Source organism: Puma concolor, chromosome D4 (genome assembly GCF_028749965.1).
Source record: "Puma concolor isolate L17-30 chromosome D4, mPumCon1.1.hap2, whole genome shotgun sequence".
Taxonomy (NCBI): domain Eukaryota; kingdom Metazoa; phylum Chordata; class Mammalia; order Carnivora; family Felidae; genus Puma; species Puma concolor.
The window spans coordinates 51,373,487-51,393,872 of NC_141679.1; positions in this window are offsets into that span (position 1 = coordinate 51,373,487).

Sequence of the window (20,386 nt, forward strand, 5' to 3'; positions counted from 1 at the left end):
ATTATTTAGTGTATAAAGTAGTGAAGGAATCCACTCCCTCCCCCCCACCTGATAGAGTGGATTTTGATAGGAGATAGGAGAAAGGAAACACAGAGCTCTAGACACCTGTACAATAAAAGAAAAAGAAAAATTGTTTCAGTGTAAATCATTGTTGCCTTCATTATTTTGCCAGAGTTAGCCCCTGCATCTGTTAACAAATCTACTACAAGCTTGTATTGAATGTAGAATGTATTCTGTGGTAAAGCCATTGTCCTTGGTGCTGAAAGACATGGTGTATGTCCTTATTTTCCTCTTGTAAAGCTGTAGTCTAGGCTTTCCAAACTTGGCTGCTGTACCTCAGAATCACATGGGATTCTCTATATGACAAGTATAGATTTCTGGGCTCCATCTGAAAACCTACTGATTCAATATCTCTGTGCGTTGTATCTCTGAAGCTGTATTTTAGAAGGTTTGGGATGATTTTGATGTTTGGTTTGTGTTGGGTAGACTACTTTAGGCCTTGGTCACCTCGTGAAATGAATTAAAGTGGAATTAGCAAGCATTAGAATATGAAAAATGTCATAAACTCAATAAGCATTTATTTAGTACTCTACCTGGTGGATACAAGCAAGTTGTTCTAGTCAGGATAATTAATGCTAGACACTATAACCAGAACATTGACATCTCATGGCTCATAAAATAGAACTTCAGTTTTTGCTCTCATAGAACGCAATGCAGATAGATGTTCTTGGTCAGGCTGTTCTTCTTGTGAGCTCTTTGCAAAAACAGTGAATCAGAAATCTGGGCTCTTTTAACTTGGCACTCAACCATCCTTTACCACATTCCTTCTAGACATTACCTGTCTAGAAGTACTCACAGCACTTTGATTAGATGAAAGAGGGAAGGTAAATTAGATCTTTCTGAGTATCCAGGAAGGAAAAGAAATGTTTTGTTGAATACACAGTATTATCTCTGCCACAGAAGTGTACAGTTTCTGTTAATGTTTTAAGCAGTTTTATTTCTTCCAAGGTAGTAGGAACCAAGACTACTAAAGAGACAAAGTTTAAGCAAATACAAGCTTATTTCAGTAGATTCTGTGAAGAAATTTACAAAGGGTGTTCTGCCCTTAATTTGCTATTCCAAGGAATAATTGTAATAGAGACCATTTGATTTTTTGTGGCATAAACCCTATCATCAATACCTCTAACAATAGAGGTAATAATAAGACCCTGCTTTCTATAGGGTCTCCAAATGCTTCTGTGGCCATTCCACATTCTATATATTTTGAGGTCAAGTTCTCTTCTGATCTACCTTATATTGTCTTTAATAGAGAAAGATTTCTTAAAATACAAAAGACAGAGATCTTGTTAGAGAAATCAGAGAATCTAATTGTCTAAAATCTGACTAAAATATAATGATATAAAAACAAAAATCTCCAAAATCGAACTCACGAATTTTGCAGTATCTTTGGGAAATAAGTCATACTTGAAATATTAAGAGTGTAGTATTATAGGGGCGCCTGGGTGGCGCAGTCGGTTAAGCGTCCGACTTCAGCCAGGTCACGATCTCGCGGTCCGTGAGTTCGAGACCCACGTCAGGCTCTGGGCTGATGGCTCAGAGCCTGGAGCCTGTTTCCGATTCTGTGTCTCCCTCTCTCTCTGCCCCTCCCCCGTTCATGCTCTGTCTCTCTCTGTCCCAAAAATAAATAAACGTTGAAAAAAAAATTAAAAAAAAAAAAAAAGAGTGTAGTATTATATATGATGAAATAGTACTACAAAAGGTGGAATAACTTAGGATCCAGGATAACATAGAAGAGACAAAGATCTGTCTGGCTTGAAGAATCTTTGAAGATTTTATGATGCCTCGTGACAAAGCAGGAGTAAGCTAAATCTTAAATCTGAGCAAAAGTAATGTATACAGAGCTTTTCTAGATGATATCTCACATTACCTTTCCCAATCTTCTCAAATATCCATCCTTTCTCATTACTGTTATATTTTTATCTCCCCAAACAATCTTTTTTTTTTTTTTTCAACGTTTATTTATTTTTGGGACAGAGAGAGACAGAGCATGAACGGGGGAGGGGCAGAGAGAGAGGGAGACACAGAATCGGAAACAGGCTCCAGGCTCTGAGCCATCAGCCCAGAGCCTGACGCGGGGCTCGAACTCACGGACCGCAAGATCGTGACCTGGGTGAAGTCGGACGCTTAACCGACTGCGCCACCCAGGCGCCCCGTCCCCAAACAATCTTTAAGAAAGTTTGGCTGGGGGATGTTAGGAATCTTTGTCTTTATATTATATTTGATGATATATAGTACTGCCAGTATATTCACTTGGATTTGAATATCTACAACTATTCTAGTTTTCCAGGTGCTCCATATTGAATTTTGAGGCCCAGGAATCAAACAATAGGAAGAACCAGTGTGCCTTGGTGGCTCAGTTGGTTGAGTGTCCAACTATTGATTTCGGCTCAGGTCATGATCCCAGGGTTGTGGAACCAAGCCATGCATCAGGCTCCATGCTCAGTGTGGAGCCTGCTTGAGATTGTCTCTCTCTCTCTCTCTCTCTCTCTCTCTCTCTTCTCTCTCTCTTTCTCTGTCTCCCTCTCTCCCCCTTTCTCCCCCACCCCTCTCTCTCCCTCTTCCCCTCTCCCCTGCTTATATGGGCTCTCTCCCTCTCTCTCTCTTTCAAAAATGGAAAAAAAAAATAGGAAGAAGGGAGAGGACAGAACCAGAGAGTTTTATTTGATAGTATGATGCCCTTGTATTGGGTATAAATATTAGTTTTCTGTAAAGCTTCTTTAATATGAATTTTCCCTAGACTTATATTAATTCTCACAAATATGCTCTCGTTTTTGTCCTTAATTATTCCTGTGAATTGTTACTTACTTTTGGACCCAAAATCTGAAGGCTTCTTGCTGAGTCCGTTTGCTTCCGGACATGATGAAGTCCAGTAGATTTTCCCCTGCCAAAGCCATTGTCATTTTACAGATTTTGACTGCTAATTGATTCCTTATTTGAGCAGACACCAGGTAATTGGCTATTTTGGTAAGGTTCTTTCAGTAAACGTTTTTCCATTAATACTCTTATCCAGCACCAGATGGTTCTGGTCTTTTAGTGGCACTTTTAGTGGTACTTCTTCCATCAAGTTGATCAAGGCTGGCCTCTGGTCACTGCATACATGAGAACGCTTGAAGGAAGGTTGACCTTCTAGACATAATAATAATGGGCTTTGCATGAATTCACTTTTCCAGGGTGGTTGATTGATATCTAAGTCTTAAGAGCTGGAACACACAATCCAGTCTTGTCCAATACAAAGAAGTGAAAGCTCAGTGAAATTAGGTGATCTCAACAGTCATTTAACTAGTTAAAAACAGGATCTATAAAAGTTAGGTGAAGATAAAACCACCAAATGGTCTCTAAATGCAAACTTCTTATTGGGTTAACTTAAAATTGTTTTCTCTTATTCGGATTATGTGCTGACTAATTTCCCTTCTGAATAATGACCTTTTTAAGTAAACAGTAAAACAGAGATTCGCTAGAAAAAGGAGGAGCTAAGGGAAGCAATATGAGGTAAAGTGTAAAATCTGTCATTTCTGTGAAGCTTGAGATATGGACAAATGAAAGGCAAGAGAGGCAGGAGGAGTTGAAGTCTGACCTATTCATCAACTTTAATGCCCTAGATTGTTGGAGACCTCACAAGGAAATAAAAAAAAGAGATGGTTTTGAAATTGTTCCTCCATGGACACTTGTTTATACAAGGTTGCAGTTTCATTGAGAGCTATTCGTAAACTTGGGAGCATTTCAGTTATAAATATATTCAGATATTTGAAATTCCTCAACAAGGTGCAATTTGTCTTTCAAAATAATAGCCCTTTCTGCAACGCACATGCTGCACATACAATTACTAAGTATTTGAATTTTAACAGTTTTTAGAACTGCTTTCTGCCCTTGAATTGGGTTTTGGTTAAAAGGGTCTGCATGTGTCTCCTCTAATAGCAAAGCAGAGGATGAGCGTACACCAAGGATTCATTATTTTGCCACTGAACAATTGTAAAGATAGTATTTATTAAGCTCCTGGGAACAAGTGTTAAGAACAAAACAAGTTACTCAAAGATATCTGGGTTTTGTAAGAAGCATTCCTTGACTTTGGAAGTGGACTGTCAAGGTTGTTGTATGGACCCAAGAAGCCAAAGGAGGCTTGAAGAATTGTATTTTCCATCACTTGCTTTCATGCAGGACTTCAGCTAACCTTTCCTAGAAAAATAAGGCACTGATTTTTAATGACATCTAGGAGAGCATATCGTAATCGTATTGAGGAATGGCTTTGTGCATGGACAATAAGTAGGTCTGCATATCAGTGTTCCCGCATTTGAAAAAGCATTACTTAAGGTGTTGAAAAACCTCAAGGATTAAAAAATGCCTATGCTTGGCAGTGGCTGTGAGGTGGCAGTTTGGTTTCAGGATTTCCATGGTTTATGTGCCAAGAAGCAAAACGGACACACACTGTAAATTGTGCACAGTGATACACACATGCATGCTTATTATTTTTTATTAATAAAAATTATGAAACTACAACTTTCTACACAGGCCTCCATAATTAACCAGAGTTTTATTATATCAAATAATGTGCTAAGTAACTTCATAAGAGTTGTAACATCTTAGAAAATTCAATAATCTGGGGGAACCTGGGGGGCACCTGGGGGCACCTGGGTCTGACTTTGGCTAGGGTCATGATCTCATGGTTTGTGAGTTTGAGCCCAGCATCAGGCTCTCTCCTGTCAGCACATGCTTCGGATCATCTGTCCCCCTCTTTCTCTGCCTCTCCCCTGCTCATTCTCTGTCACTCTCTCAAAATAAGTAAATGAAAACTTAAAAAAATTATATTTAAAAAGAAAATCCAGTAATCTCATTCATCTGTTTATTTAGTAAATATTTATTGAGTATTATTATGTGAAAAGTGTCATTTTATGTGCTTTAAAATTTATATTCATTCACACACAAAAAGGTCCTAACAAATTTTGAGGGCCAGAAGGAGACACAACACAAATCAAGGAAATGTATAGTAGAGAAGGATCCTTTGCTGCCAAAGCTATTAAAGACCTTGAACTGGGCCTTAGAGGTCACATGTTCTCCTGGTAAGTACATTCATTGTCTCAATAAATATTTATTCAGTGACCGTGCTCTAGGCACTGTGTTGGTAATGAGTATACAGTGGTGAAGACAGATTTAATTCAGTTCTCTTCAAACTAACAATCTGATGGAGAGCTAGGCATGAAATGATAATCACCAAGTAAAGCTAAAATAAAATGATCTCAGGAAGGCTCAGCTGATTCGGAGGGTGAGAACCTCACTTACTGTTGAGATTAGAGCAGGGCTGAATCAACTGTTTAATATGAAGGATGGCAACGATGTAGGTCTTTGTGAAATAAATTTACTTGGAAAATGATACCTTACGAAAACTTAGTAAGCACCAGCTTTCTGCCAAAAGTTGCTATTTAGGCTCTTGCACTGCAGAAAAGAGGGAGGAAAATCCTTCAAGATTCACCTTTACCGTTACTGTACTTGGATCATTTTACTATGAGAACCTATCCTTTGTTTGACATTGTGGCTGATTATATAAGTAACTCTGGAAAACATTCAATAACTCGGTTGCTCTAGTATATGATGCCGTGCATTATTGACCTCTTCCCATGAATAATAGGACGTGAAAGTCTATGTCATTACCTATAGTATCTCATTCAGTCCCATTATCTATAGCATCTCATTCTTACTATAGAATCATTTCCTACTCCTGGATACTAATTTATAGATGCACAGCAATGAAATTGTATTTAAAAATAACCATCAAAGCCAGGAGCATTACACTTAAATACCTAACCTCTCAGCATACCTGAGGCTCTTCCCTTTCAAGATGCTTCATTAGAGTATCTTTATTATTCCCAATTACACTGTGCTCAGCATTTATGTAGTAGTTCTTGATCCAAGTAGTGTGCAGCACAAGTTTATCTCATAAAAGAATTTGAGAATATTCCCTCCATAAACTTATATAGTTAACTCTGTATTGCCTATATTTATGAGTGATGGTATAGTGTAAGTCAAATTCAGAGATAATACATAGAATCGTAGCTCTGAATTGGTGATTCTCAGACTCTGTATTAGCCTTGGAAACCAGTCATTAATGTTGTGCAGTGGGCTGATGAAAACCGCTTCTGTTGTTAAAACGAGGGCTGGAAGGCGGAGACTCCTCTTATCTAGGCTGCAAGGCTCCCCAAGGAGTTTCAGGGCTTCTCAGAGCAGTCCTGAAGCTTCCAGCTCAGCCCAGCAGTCCCCCTAGCATGAGGTCTTCTTCCTGGTGGGCTGTGAAACAATCATTTTATAAGAAAATAATACAGAACTCTGTAGATTTTAATTTTCCCTGTGTGTCATCGAAAGCGGCTTCATCATGATCGATTTGTGTGTTGTAGACACAAAAATTTGGTACTGTCTTCATTATTTTTGTCTTGCTCTTCTTACAATTTAATTTTTTAAAGCACTGAGTTCTTTCTCTGCTGAAAAGTAGAAGCTCAAATTATAGGTGGGTCTTTGATCTTTATGTTTACCTAAGTGGGCCACATGGAAAAAAAGTTTGGAATTTTTTCTCATAAAAATACTTTCAATACTTTCAATTTCTACCGTGTCCAGGCTTGGCAACAGGTAGACAAATGAGCATGTTTTTATTCTAATATTTTGTTTCCTCTTGCCGTCTTCTGATGGAGGTGTGAAAAGCCAAAATGTGGACAGCTGGAAGGGAAAGTAGAAATAGCAAAGAGCTGCATTAATGGAACTAGCAATATGTGAAAGGGCTTCAAGGTGCTCAGAACACAGATAATGCGTAGCTCTTCATGTGCAGATTCCAGAGCATTAGATGTCACTGCTCAGTCCCTGCCTATCTTGGAGCCTGTTGTCCTACCCTTCCCATAGCCTAAGGCTCCTGTACAGGATCAGCCCTACCCCATTGTAGGAAGCCATCCCAAATGCCACCAGGAGGGACGTTAGTAGCTGTCTCACATTCTGATGTCTGCATTACATTACTCTTCACATTCTTATCCCATTTTGCCACTGAAATGTGAGGCTTCTCAGTGCCTAGTTGACATAGGCCTCCTAGAACTCTGCTACTCAGAGCATGGTTCAGGGACCAATAGTGTCAGCATCATCTGTGATCTTGTTGGGAAATGTAGAATCTAACATCCTGCCTCAGACCCACTGAACCCAAATCTGCATTTTGACCAGACTCCCATGTGACTCATCTACCTACTGATGTTTGAGAAGCATTGGTAGAGAACCCAGTTCCTGCTCTTTCCCCCCTAATGACCTTGAACCCCTCCCTGGGAAACACATCTCCCTGATGAAGGTCGCCAGTCCACCTGCTTATCTGTCTTGTCAGTACTGCCTGCTCCCAGATTGGCCATCACTGTATTGGGCTTAGCTCTTTCGGTACTTTGTTATTGTTCTCTCAGGTGGCCCAAAACTGGTGTTGCCTTCAGTTGTCTGCCTTGATCATTTTCAGAAACTATGTACGTAGCCAACTGGAATGTCTTCCAGTGCCTGTACCACCATCCACCCAGTGCCTGCCCACCCAGTCTACTGCTCCTGATGTTAACTAGTCCATACTCTCACCCAAGAAACATTTTCAAGCCAGTTACTAGTGTGAAGAATTCCTTTTAAATGATTTTTTGAAATTCTCCAATGATTGATTATCACCTATTATCCTATAAAGGACTAGACAAAGTTTCAGAGTTCTTTTTTTAATGTGTTTCTCAGGGAATGAAAATGAAACATACGTGTGTCTACAGTTTGGCTTTAAGGACCTTAAAGTAACAGGTATGATTAAGATGTCATAATTAGAGAGTAAAGCAACATTATGATAAAAATTAAAATATCTATAAGATGAAAGATACCAAAAACAAAGATAAAAAGACAAGCATTTCGTCTGGGAGAAAATATTTGCCACACATATAAAAGACAAATGATTAACATTCTGAATAAATATAGAGCTCATATAAATGAAAAGGAAAAAAAAAAACCTAACAGTATAAAACGAAAGGATATGAACAGTCAATTCACAGAAGAAAAGCCAGTGATCCATAAAACAAAAGAATGTTCAACTTCACTAGAAATTGGGAAAATGCAGATTAAAACAACAATGTGATAGTATCTTGCATCCCTCAGATTGGCATTAATTAAAAGTATTGGCTATAACCAGTGAAGGTAATAAAGCAGTGAAATAGACACGTTCTTACACTGTTGATATGGATGTAAACCATTACAGATTTTTGGTAGATCATTAAGATGTAACTGTACTTCTCAAAATAAAAATATTAAAACTCTTTGATCTCTTGGCCATTGCCTTTCTGGAAGCCTGTACTAAGGAAATGTACACGTTGTACAAAGATGCACAAAGATATATGTGTGTTAATTGTAGTATAGTTTTTAATTATGAAAAGTTAGGGAAAAAATCTAAATGCTTATAAATAGGAAAATAAGTAGAATAAATTATGACCCATGCATATTTTAGAATATTCTACAATTTTATAAAGAATGGATTATATGTATATATAGAGAAAGGAAAGTGTACTAGAGGTTATAGACAAGTTCTTCCCTGGGCCTCATTTTATATATGTGTGTGTGTGTGTGCACGTATATATATATATGTATGTATACACACACACACACACACATATCTCAGACATGTAACTTGGTTGAAAAAGTAGGTCATAGAAGAATATTTATAGTGCAGTTCCATTTATGTTGCAAAAATCACATCTGTCTTTCTGTATATACATGCATGCACATATGTAAAAACATTGAAAAAGAGCTAGAACATTTATCAAACTAAAATAATGAATTATTTTCATGAGCAAACAGGAGTTGGCCAGGGAAGGATGAAGAGGAACCTTAATAATTTATTCTATTATCTTTATGTTGTTTAAATCTTTACAGTGAGAATATGTATAATTGTGCAATAAGAAAACCAATGAAGAGAGAAAAATACCCACACCAGACAGATGATAGTAAGGAGTGTGATTATGGTATGTTCAGGGTAATAATTGCTGTGGAAGATACAGACAGGTTTTTCCTTGAGGCACATATTCCTCATCTGAAAGTTCCTCAGGGTGGAGAGATGGGAGAGGGGGTGAAATACATTTATTTTCTAAGATTTTTTCCAGCTCAAAATTCCATGTCTTTACAGCTGCTTCCAAAGTGTTTTCCAAAGTGGTTGTGCCGTTTTGTATTTCTACTATCACTATATGAGAATTTCAGTTGCTTTTCATGCCTGTCAGTACTTGTTATGGTCAGGGTTTTTTCCCCTTAAATTTAGGCTTTCTAATATGTGTAAAGTGGTATTTCCTTGTGATTTTAATATGCATTTTCCCTAATGACTAATGATTTTAAACATCTTTTTTTTTTTGTGCTTATTTGCAATCTGAAATGAATCAGTGACCTAAAATCAAAACCTAAAACTATAAATCTTCCAGAAGAAAATGTATAAACTAATCTTTTTGATTAGTGTACTTAGCCTGAAGTAAGCAAAGATTTCTTAGGACAAAAAAAATCCCACAAACCTATGAAAGAAAAAAAAAACTCTTATAAATTGGGCTTCATAAAAATTACAAACTGGTCTTTGAAAGACACTATCAAGAACATGAAAAGATAGAGGCGCCTGGGTGGCTCAGTTGGTTGAGCATCCGACTTCAGCTCAGGTCATGATCTCAGTTTGTGAATTCAAGCCCTGCATTGGGCTCTGTGCTGACAGCTCAGAGCCTGGAGCCTGCTTTGGATTCTGTGTCTCCCTCTCTCTCTGCCCCTAACCCACTCTCATTCTGTCTCTGTCTCTCTCAAAAATAATAAATAAACATTAAAAAAATTAAAGAAGATGAAAAGATAAACCACACACTGAGAGAAAATGTTTGCAAAATATCTGATATTTGCATATCTGATAAAGGTTTTGTATCCAGAATATATAAAAAGCTTTTATAACTCAACAAAAAGAAAACAAGTCAATAGCAAATGATCTAGAGATATGAACAGGCACTTCTGCTGCTTCTTTTAATGAAGCCTAGAATAAAAGATGAACTATCCTTCTTTGAGCATTGATTGAGTTAATAGCTGGTGATTAGAGTCCTATCCAGATGTAGTTATTTTTGCTGTAATAAATGTTCTTTTATGATTCTTACCTGGAATTTTTAATAACAAGTGATTAACCTTAGAATGGCCCATTTTCCACTACAAGTGAATAATTAACTGATTTTGTACACACACACACACACACACACACACACGGAGATTAGATACATAGATATATACATACATAGACTTTTTAAAAGTAAGTTTCATGCCTAGTGTGGAGTCCAATGCAGCATGGAGCCCAGCTCACAACCCTGAGATCAAGACCTGAGCTGATATCAAGAGTGGAATGCTTAACCGACTGAGCCACCCAGGAGCCCCCATAACACTTATATTTTAAAGTGTAACTAACTAAACACATCCTACAAAAAGTGAGGTAGCTTTGTCATTTACTCCTTGAGAAGGAATTAGCAAACATTCTGTGGACAAGGATAATTAGATAAAAGTCTCCTCTTCTCTTGGCTTAATTTTCCACTTCCCCATGTTTAATAAGGTGGGAAATTTACACTATAAACCCATCACTTCTCCCTTTGTTTTGAAGCAGGGGATGGTACAATCTAAAAATGGCAAACACACACACACACACCACACACAAAAACAAAACAAAACAAAACCACCCCAGAAACAAACAAAAAACACCCCCAAAATGGCATTACCATTCACTGGTCGAACACCTACATGGAATCAGGTAGAATATTCTAGAAGAACTTTTGACAGGTGATATTTCTTAAGAGAACAGCATTGATTAGCTGTGGCTTCTCTTTGGCTCTTCAGTTTGTTCTCCATTCCTTGTGTCCACCCTTCCAAGAGCAGAGTTATCTCCAACACCTTCTTGCTTGCATCCTCCCTGCTACCCCTGCCAGCTCCTTTTTCATCTATTTGCTCCCTTCTCTAAGTTTTGTCCTTCTTTGAGTCCAGTTCTGATGCTGGAGAAGGTGTGGAGGAGAGGAGAGGGCTGGCCTTAGGGTGAAGCTGACCTACCTCCAATATTTTCAGATTCCCAGCAGGAGTGCACATGGATAGTCTCACATAGTCTCTGATGTGGATTGAAAGTCTTCCTTTAGTTAAGAATGTGAAGTTGGAATTTTGACCTTTTCATGTTATGGATTTGATAAGAATAATTCTATTGCCTGTTGGTATAGTTTCGATCAGTAATTAAATATCCATTATATAAGAATTTGTAATGTGTGTCATACTCAAGAGATGTCTATTCACTCCCATTGTTTTCAATTGTTAAAAATTTAAGCAGGCTGTCTCTTTAAAGATTTACAGTAATTTTTTATTTCACTTTTCTTTTTTGAGCTTCATGTTCATATATTCTGTTGCTATTATAATCTTGACTTGTGCTCATTCTCAATTATTTTGGTAGGTAGAATAATTGCCCCCTAAAGATCTCCATGTCTAAACCTTGGATCCTTTTGCCATGCATAGGACATTGCCTATGTGATTACGGTTAAGGATGTAGTATCCAGGTGGGTTCATCTAATCCTATGAGTCCTTAAGGGGAATCTTCCCCAGCTGCAGTCAGAGAGGAAGATAAAGCCATAGAATAACAGTCAATATGATAGGAGGTGAGGAATTAACTTGTGGTTGCTGGTTTTGAAGATGGAGGAAGGAAGCCATGGGCCAAGGAATGTGGGTAGACTCTAGAAGCTGGAAAAGGCAAGGAATGGATTCTTCCCTGGAGCCTCCAGAAAGGAATGCAGTTCTTGAACTTAGCTGTGTTGGACATCTGGCCTATGGAATGGCAAGATAATAAATTTATATTGTTTTAAGCCACTGAGCTGTGGTAATTTGTTACAGTAACAATGGAAAGCTAATACTAAAGATCAAACCATCAAATGCAATTACATTTAATGTGCATAAAATTTAGACATTTTCATCTAAAAATTAAATATAAAAATTTTAAGCTAAAATAATTTTTCATGTAGCCTTTCCAAAAACCTCATATACTAATTAAATGTTGGATGACAGGGGCGCCTGGGTGGCTCAGTCGGTTACACTTCCGACTTCGGCTCAGGTCATGATCTCACGGTCCGTGAGTTCGAGCCCCGCATCGGGCTCTGTGCTGACAGCTCAGAGCCTGGAGCCTGTTTCAGATTCTGTGTCTCCCTCTCTCTCTGCCCCTCTCCTGTTCATGCTCTCTCTCTGTCGACGCGGGGCTCGAACTCATGGACCGCGAGATCGTGACCTGGCTGAAGTCGGACGCTTAACCGACTGCGCCACCCAGGCTCCCCAGTCTTAAGTATTTTCATGATGATTAAGTTTTTGGGCTTTTCATGTTCAATGTCCATCTAATTGCCAATACTTCAATCACATTACGCCTAAGCCTACATATACACAAATTTATGAAACACTCAGTATTGTAAAGGTTCTTAAACCACCATGTTTCATTTTCAAAAGCTGATCTAATTCATAAATACCTCCAGACCTATGAATCGGAACGTGAAGAGAAGCAAGAAAACAGGTTCGTGGTACTCCTGGGGAAACTGTATTTCATTATTCAGGAACCTATTGTATTTGGATTATCCGAGAGGAAGGATTTGGCAAGTTAATTAGTCTTTTTTCTTATTTGAGCACTTCTGCCACTCAGACGCTCCCTACCTAAGTCAGTATTTGTCTCTGATTTCAACAACCCACAAACCTTCACAGAATTCGGGTACATTTGCCTTTTGATCTGAAGTCATAGGGTTAAGATATGTGAGAAGCATTTCTTGGGGGCCTCGAATGGTGAGTCACGGAAGCAGGTGTTTGTGGTTGTGTATCCTGCTATGCTGGTGCTGAGCGTTGGATCTCCAGTGACAGAGCCACCTGTGTGTTCCCTGGAGAATTTGTTTAAGTCTGTGATATGCCAGGTGCTCTAAAGCACAAGGCCCATAAGAGTGGCACCTCTTTCCTGGGCTTCAGAGAAGTATTGAAATATCTAACACATGCACTCAGACCTTTTAGACCATGAGGTGTAATCTCCAGCTTATTGTGCTAACAGAGTGTTTTCTTCAGGGTTGAGTTATATGACAAATGGCTCCCACTTAATTGTTTTAATACTGGAGATGCCAGCCTCCAGAAAGAGGGAGGGGAAATATTTAAGAAAACCCATTCTTTCATTCCAGTAAGTATGACTTCCTTTACTGATCATCTCCAGTATTCCATGGCTGGGGCTTGGCCCTGTTGGGTCCAAATTCTTATGATCGAATTTTCTTTCTCACCAGACTTTGCATCATATTCTGTTCCCCCCCCTCCCCAATATCTTTCTCCTGCCCACATGCTCTCCTGTGGCTGCACATTGGGCATTTGCAGGGTTCTGTGTCTCTACTGCCCTGGCTTAGGTCTCCCCGGACTTCTCCCTGAGCCCTGACTGCCCTCACCCTTTGTCAGCTGGTTCTCACTTTTATTGAGTTGAAAAGGACTCAAAGACCTTTGAGATCTAAGTTTTCATTGTAGAATTCTTTCCCAGTGGTGGAATGAAAGTGGATGTTAAAGATTTCTGTAGCAGAAGAGAAAGGAAAGTGTTGTCCCTACGCGAGAGTCCACCTGAGAGTGTTAGTGTAAATGGCCAAGCCAGGTGTGATCACTAACCCTTACCCCTTGAAGACCAGCGAGCCTCTTACCAATCACTCATTATGAAGTCCTACTTTATTATCCAGCATTTATTTCAACAGCACTTGGTGACATAAAAATAAAATATGAGGATTGCTCAAATATTGTAGGATAGAGAGCAGTGTGGCTGGAGCTCAGCCATTAGCAAGCATCACTAATTTTAAATGCCCTCTTGCTGCTACCTGTCTGGGCACTAAATTTGCATACTCTGGCCATATGTCCCTTTTGCACAGTAAAAGGGACATTTTATGCCTTGGAGAATGTTTCTGGGAAGATCAGTGTAAGTAAGCAAAGTAAACCCTTTCTCTAGACTACCTCCAGGTTATCTCTCTCAGGAGAGCCCTACGGAAGCCAAGGCTTGCCTTCCTTGAAACTCCAGAGCTGGGCAGCAAGCTGACCTTGAACTTTCTACTGTCCCCTCTGTGTAGGATTTAGGAAAGGCAGGCATGGTACGGTCTTCAAATATTTGAGGAGCACCACAAAGTTCCTCTTAGTAACTACTAAAGTTCCCAAGCAGTAACTGGAAATCTCGTAAGATAAACGGTAACAGACTTTTTTTTTTTTTTTTTTTAAGAAAAAGGAACCAGTGAATGAAAACTTCCCCCTTTTTTATTTAACAAATGAGTTTAAAAAATCAGAGGTCTGCAATTTCTTATTTTTTTCTGTTCCTTTTCCTTTTTTGCAGCCTTATTAATATAACCATAGCCTAGAATTCTAAGATTGTTTTTTAAAAAATGGAGTTAAAACATGTTAAACTAGGGTAAGTGAATGGGATCTACCAAGCACAGGTTTTGCCAAGCCTAGTCTCCTTGACTCTTCAACAGCTGAGGCCATTTGATTCATATCTGTGGACTCAGTCCTGAGTCCTGTTCCCAGTTTTCTAAGAGTAATCGTATTGAAGTATTGAGTATTGAAGACACATTTTTTTTTTTTTTAAATAAGTCTAGAGCAATGGTCCTCAACCCTAGCTGTGTGGGAACAACAGGTAAGGAACTTCTACAACATAAGCTCACTACTACACCAATTAAGACAGACTTTTTGTGGGTAGAGAATCTTTTTATTTTTTTATTTATTTAGACAGAGCACAAATGGGGAAGTGGGACAAGGGGAGAGAGAGAAAGAGAGAGGAAGAATCTTTTTAAAAAATTTTTTTTAAACGTTTATTTATTTTTGAGGCAGAGCATGAGTCGGGGAGGGTCAGAGAGACAGAGGGAGACACAGAATCTGAAACAGGGTCCAGGCTCTTTACTGTCAGCACAGAGCCCAATGCGGGGCTCGAACTCATGGACCGTGAGATCATGACCTGAGCCCAAGTCGTACGCTTAACCAACTGAGCCACCCAGGCGCCCCTTGAGAGAGGAATAAACTTAAGCAGGCTCCACGCTCAGTGTGGAGCCTTACACAGGGATGGATCCCATGACCCTGGGATCATGACTTGAGCCAAAATCAAGGGTCAAACGCTCAACTGTTCAACTGACCAACTGACTGAACCACCCAGGTGCCCCCTGGGGAATCTTTTTAAAAGACCCCGGGTTCTTCTAATTTTCCACCAGGGTTAAATACCATTCTTCTAGAGTATTGGCTCCCTACTAGGGGTGATTTTTGCCTTCCAGGGAACATTTGTGCATGTCTAGAGACCTTTTTGGTTGCCACAGCAGGGATGGTGCTACTGGCATCTAGTGAGTAGAGGCCTGGACTGACTGCCGAGCTCCTGTGATACCTAGGACAGTCTCCACAGCGAAGAGTCACCTGGCTCACAATGTCCGAAGTGCCAGGGTTTAGAAACTCTGATCTAGGCGGACCCCAAGGCTCTGTGTCAAGTTCCCCTCCAGCTGATGCTGTTGAGATTCTAGTAGCATATTTCAGGTGTGATATCTGGATTCTTGCCCAATTCACAAAGCCTCCATTCCTACAACTCCCTATCCCAAACCTTAATGTTTATTAGAAGAATGAAAGATCTTCAGAAGGCTGTCTGCCTTCTTGCTCACCTGGACAGCTGAAGAATGATTGCTCCCAATGTCCATTACTGTGCTCTGCTCTGTGCAAATGGTACCATCTATCAGACTTCATACTGCTAACTCTTTTCCTCTTTGCAAGAGTTTTTAATATTGGAGTTTTCATTCTAGCGTTTTGTTTTTTTTCTTTCTGTGGTTACATGAGTAATTAATGGCAGAAAAAAAAACACAAAAAACCTCAGTGGCATTTATAGATAAGGGGTCATCCAGAATTCAGGGAAGAATTGGCCAGCATTTGCAAAAAAATTCTTCTGCAACATGATTGTCAATAATGAGAATGCATGCTAGCAGGAAATTTGTAAGTAAGACAAGCAGGCCATTGCCCCAGGAGACCTTTTATGAGCAGACTACTTCTAGAATCAGAATATGTCTGATTGAGAGAAGATTCAGCAATGGCAAGAATGAATGAATAGAGATAGATGGACAAACATGAACCCAGAAAGACATATAAACTTCAGTGTTCTACCTATTCCTGGGAGGGTCTAGCCCTCTGTCATGGTGAAGGCAGCAGAGTGAGCCATCAAAGCAGTGGAACTTTAAATTGCTCCGAACTCCTTATTTAGGCCCTAGAAAAGTCAAAATCTACCCTTTCTTACTTCTGGGTCCCTGATGTGGAGCTGGGTTCCCAGATTTAGAAAATACAAATACAGGGCCCTGGTTAGATTTGAATATCAGATAAACAACAAGTATTTTTTAGTATAAGTATGTCCCAAATATTGTATGGGATGTATTTATGCTGCACAAAACATTGTTGCCTATGTGAAATTCAGCTTTAATTTGGTATCCTGTCTTTTACCTGGCAACTCTCACCTGGAGTTTCCTTCCAAGCAGAGACAATGAGGAGTAGACCAGTTAGGATAACATGGAGCTGCAAGGCCAGGACTTACTACCTACCACTGACTTAAACAAAGTTGGTAGGAGAAACAGTGGTGGGTGGTACCCAGAAGCTCTCCCATATGCTCATGCCCAATGTACTCCTTTTATGATCTTAATATCCTTTCTCCTTATGACCTCATTCTTTGCAGCTTACACACCTCCCAAATATTTCTATGCAGACAGTCCTCATTTCCTTTTCTTTTTTTTTATAAAAAAAATTTTAATGTTTATTTCTTTTTGAGAGAGAGAGAGTCAGAGAGCGAGCAGGGGAGGGGCAGAGAGAGCCGGACACACAGAACCGGAAGCAGGCTCCAGGCTCCGAGCTGTCAGCACAGAACCTGATGCGGGGCTTGAACTCATGAACCATGAGATCATGACCTGAGCTGAAGTTGGACGCTTAACTGACTCAGCTACCCAGGCGCCCCCAGACAGCCCTCATTTTCTGAATGCAAAGTTAACCAGACCTAGAATGGCTGTCCTTGATTACTATTTCCTTCATTCATATGAAGTTTTTCCTTCTTCATTGTAATGTGATTTCCATAAGACAGGGAACCGTTTCCAGTGTAACTGCGAATGGAATATGTGCAGAAGAGTTTGACAAAGATTTTTAACTCGACGTAGTTAAGACTCCTGTGTTGTTGGCTACACTTTCTCTGGTAGTCAAAAGAATGCAGATAATTCTGTAGTCCTATTTTCTTTGTTGTTGTTTTTTTTTCTCTTCCCATTGTGTTTGACTTGTCCTCAAGTTTTACATCTCTTTAATTTGTTAATTTTATGATGCCTTTTCTCTTCCTGTTTCATGGATCTGCTTTTTATCCAGGACTTTCTACTCAACAAATAATAGTTAATGGACACATAAAACAGGAATGACGAACGTGCTGCAGAATGCATCACTGTCAAGGCGGTGGCATTCTCCAGGATAGAGAAAGGTAAAGTTTAAAGAGCCCTTATAATTTAAGGGTTTTGGTTTTGCCTAACTTGTGCAACCCTAGTGTTCCTGCAGAAGTAGTAGTTTATTTTTCTGAGATAGGAACTTCAACTGCAAGTACTGTGAGGCTTGTGGGCAAAAGCCTGTAACTGGTGAGTAAGCCTCGCTGACTGTTTAGCATCTGATCTGTGTTCATTCATTCATCAGATTGTATTCTAGTCCTGGAGATTCAGAAATTAATAAACTTTGCCCTCATCAAGGAGACAGATAATAAACAAGTAAATAAAAAAATAAATAATTTAATCTCAGGTAGTGGTAAGTACCATAAAGAAAAATTAAGTGGAATGAGGGATAAATACACATTAGGATGGAAAGGAAGGTGTATTTTTATTATGATGGTCAGAGAAGAGTTCCCTAAGGAGGTGGTGGCATTTGACAAAAACAAGACTGATGGGAGGGAGTAAGCCATGTCACTATCTGGGGGAACCTAGACAGAAGGAACAGAAAATGCAAAAGCTTGAGTTCAAAAGTAGCCAGAGGCTGTAACTGAAGGGTAATGATCATGGAGAGTGGTGGGAGGTAAGTCAGAGAGATAAGTGGGGGCCAGATCACAGGGGAGCTGGTAGTCCACAGAAAAGAATGCCCAGGGCAGCTATTGGATATTTTAAGCAGGGGCAAGACAGGATCTGAACTAAAATTTAATAAATCACTGTGACTACGATGTAGAGAATTGACTGGGGGAGGAAGAGTTGTAAACAAGAGTGATGAGGGAGACCAGTTAGGAGTATTGAAGTAGAACAGGCAGAAGAAGATGTTGGCTTAGGTAATAATAGTGGAGGTGGTGATAATTACTTAGACCATATGGCAAATGATGTGATTCGTGGCAGGAAATAGAGGAATCAAAGATGATGTTTAGGCTTTTGACCCAGGCAACTGGGAAAATAGAGATGTCATTTCTTGAGATGAAGAAGACTACGTAGAAACAGTTTTTGTTGTTGTCTTTGAAATATTAAAAAAAATGTTTTTAATGTTTATTTATTGTTGAGAGACAGAGAGAGACATGAGCACAGGAGGGGAAGTGAGAGGGAGAGACAGAATCTAAAGCAGGATCCAGGCTCTGAGCTGTCAGCACAGAGCCCAGTGCAGAGCTTGAACTCACAAACTGTGAGATCATGACCTGAGCTGAAGTCGGACACTCAACCAACTGAGCCACCCAGGCGCCCCATCTTTGAAATATTTTTTTGTAAATATATTTACAAAATACCCATGAATGTAGTACAAGTAACTTTTTTTCCTGAACTATTTGTAAGTTGCCCACTTACAAATAGTTCAGGAACTTTTTCTTTTGTTCTTACAACTAGATGCCCCACCACTGTTGAATATGCTAGTCGTCTGTACTTCTGTATGCAAAGCATTTACTGATTATTCAATCTGTTTATATTTGAAGTATTTGTTAGGGTTTAGTTACTATTCTTACTAACAAGGATAGTCTCCTGTACAACTGTAAAACACCAAGCTGAGGAAGCTAACGTTGATTTTCTTCTACCATCTAATTCTCAGACCACGTTCATGTTTTCCAGTTGTTCCAACAATGTCTAAAAATATCCAGTTCAGGGGTGCCTGGGTGGCTCTGTCGGTTATGTGCCCGACTTCAGCTCAGGTCATGATCTCACAGTTGGTGAGTTCAAGCTCCGCACTGGGCTCTGTGCTGACAGCTCAGAGCCTAAAGCCTGCTTCAGATTCTGCATCTCCCTCTCTCTGCTCCTCCCCCACTCATGCTCTGTCTCTGTCTCTCTCTCTCTCTCTCCTTCAAAAATAAAAAATAAACACATTAAATTTTTTTTTTTAAATATCCAGTGCAGAGTCATGCAGCGTTTGGTTGTCCTATTTCTTTTGTCTTGTTTAGTCTGGAAGAGTTTCTCAGTCTTTCATTAGCTTTTTTTTTTTAAGTTTATTTTTGAGAGAGAGACACAGAGTGTGAATGGGGGAGGGGCAGAGAGAGAGGGAGACACAGAATCTGAAGTAGGGTCCACCCTCTGAGCTGTCAGCACAGAGCCCGACGTAGGGCTCGAACCCACGAACCGTGAGATCATGACCTGAACTGAAGTCAGATGCTTAACCAACAGAACCACCCAGGCGCCCCTTTCATCAGTTTTAATGACTGTTTTAGTTTTCTGTGATGCATAAGAAATATCACAGATTTAGCAGCTTGAAGCAACATATGTTTATTATCTCAGTTTTTGGAGGTCAGGAGTCTAGACATGGCTAGGTTGGATCCTCTGCTTCCCGGTCCTATCAGGCTGTAATCCACATGTCAGCCAGTGCTATGGTCCCATTAGAGGTTTGACTGGGGAAATATCTGCTTCTTAACTCCCTCACATTGTTGGCAGAATTAATTTCCTTGCTGCTGCAGCATCAAGGCTTCAGTTTATTGCTGGAGATCACCCTGAGCTCTTGCAGTTCCTTGCCACGTGGTTTTCTCCAGGGTGACCACTTACTCCATGCTGGCTTTCTTCTTCCAGGACAGTGAAGTTACCAGCACCTCTGCTAGCAAGATGGTCTTATACATATTTTAATGCAGTTGGGGAAGTGACACCCCATCACCTTTGCTATATTCCATTGGTTCTGCCCAAACTCAGGGGCATAAACACCAAGGGACAGGGATTCTTGGTGCTCAGTTTAAAGTCTGTCTGCCACAATGACTTTGATGCTTTCAGAGATAACTGTATAGAAGTTCCTCAATTAGTGTTTGATAGCTCTTCATGATTAGAATAAGCAAGTTAAAAAAATCTTTTTACTGAATATTACAGGTATGATTTTGAATTAT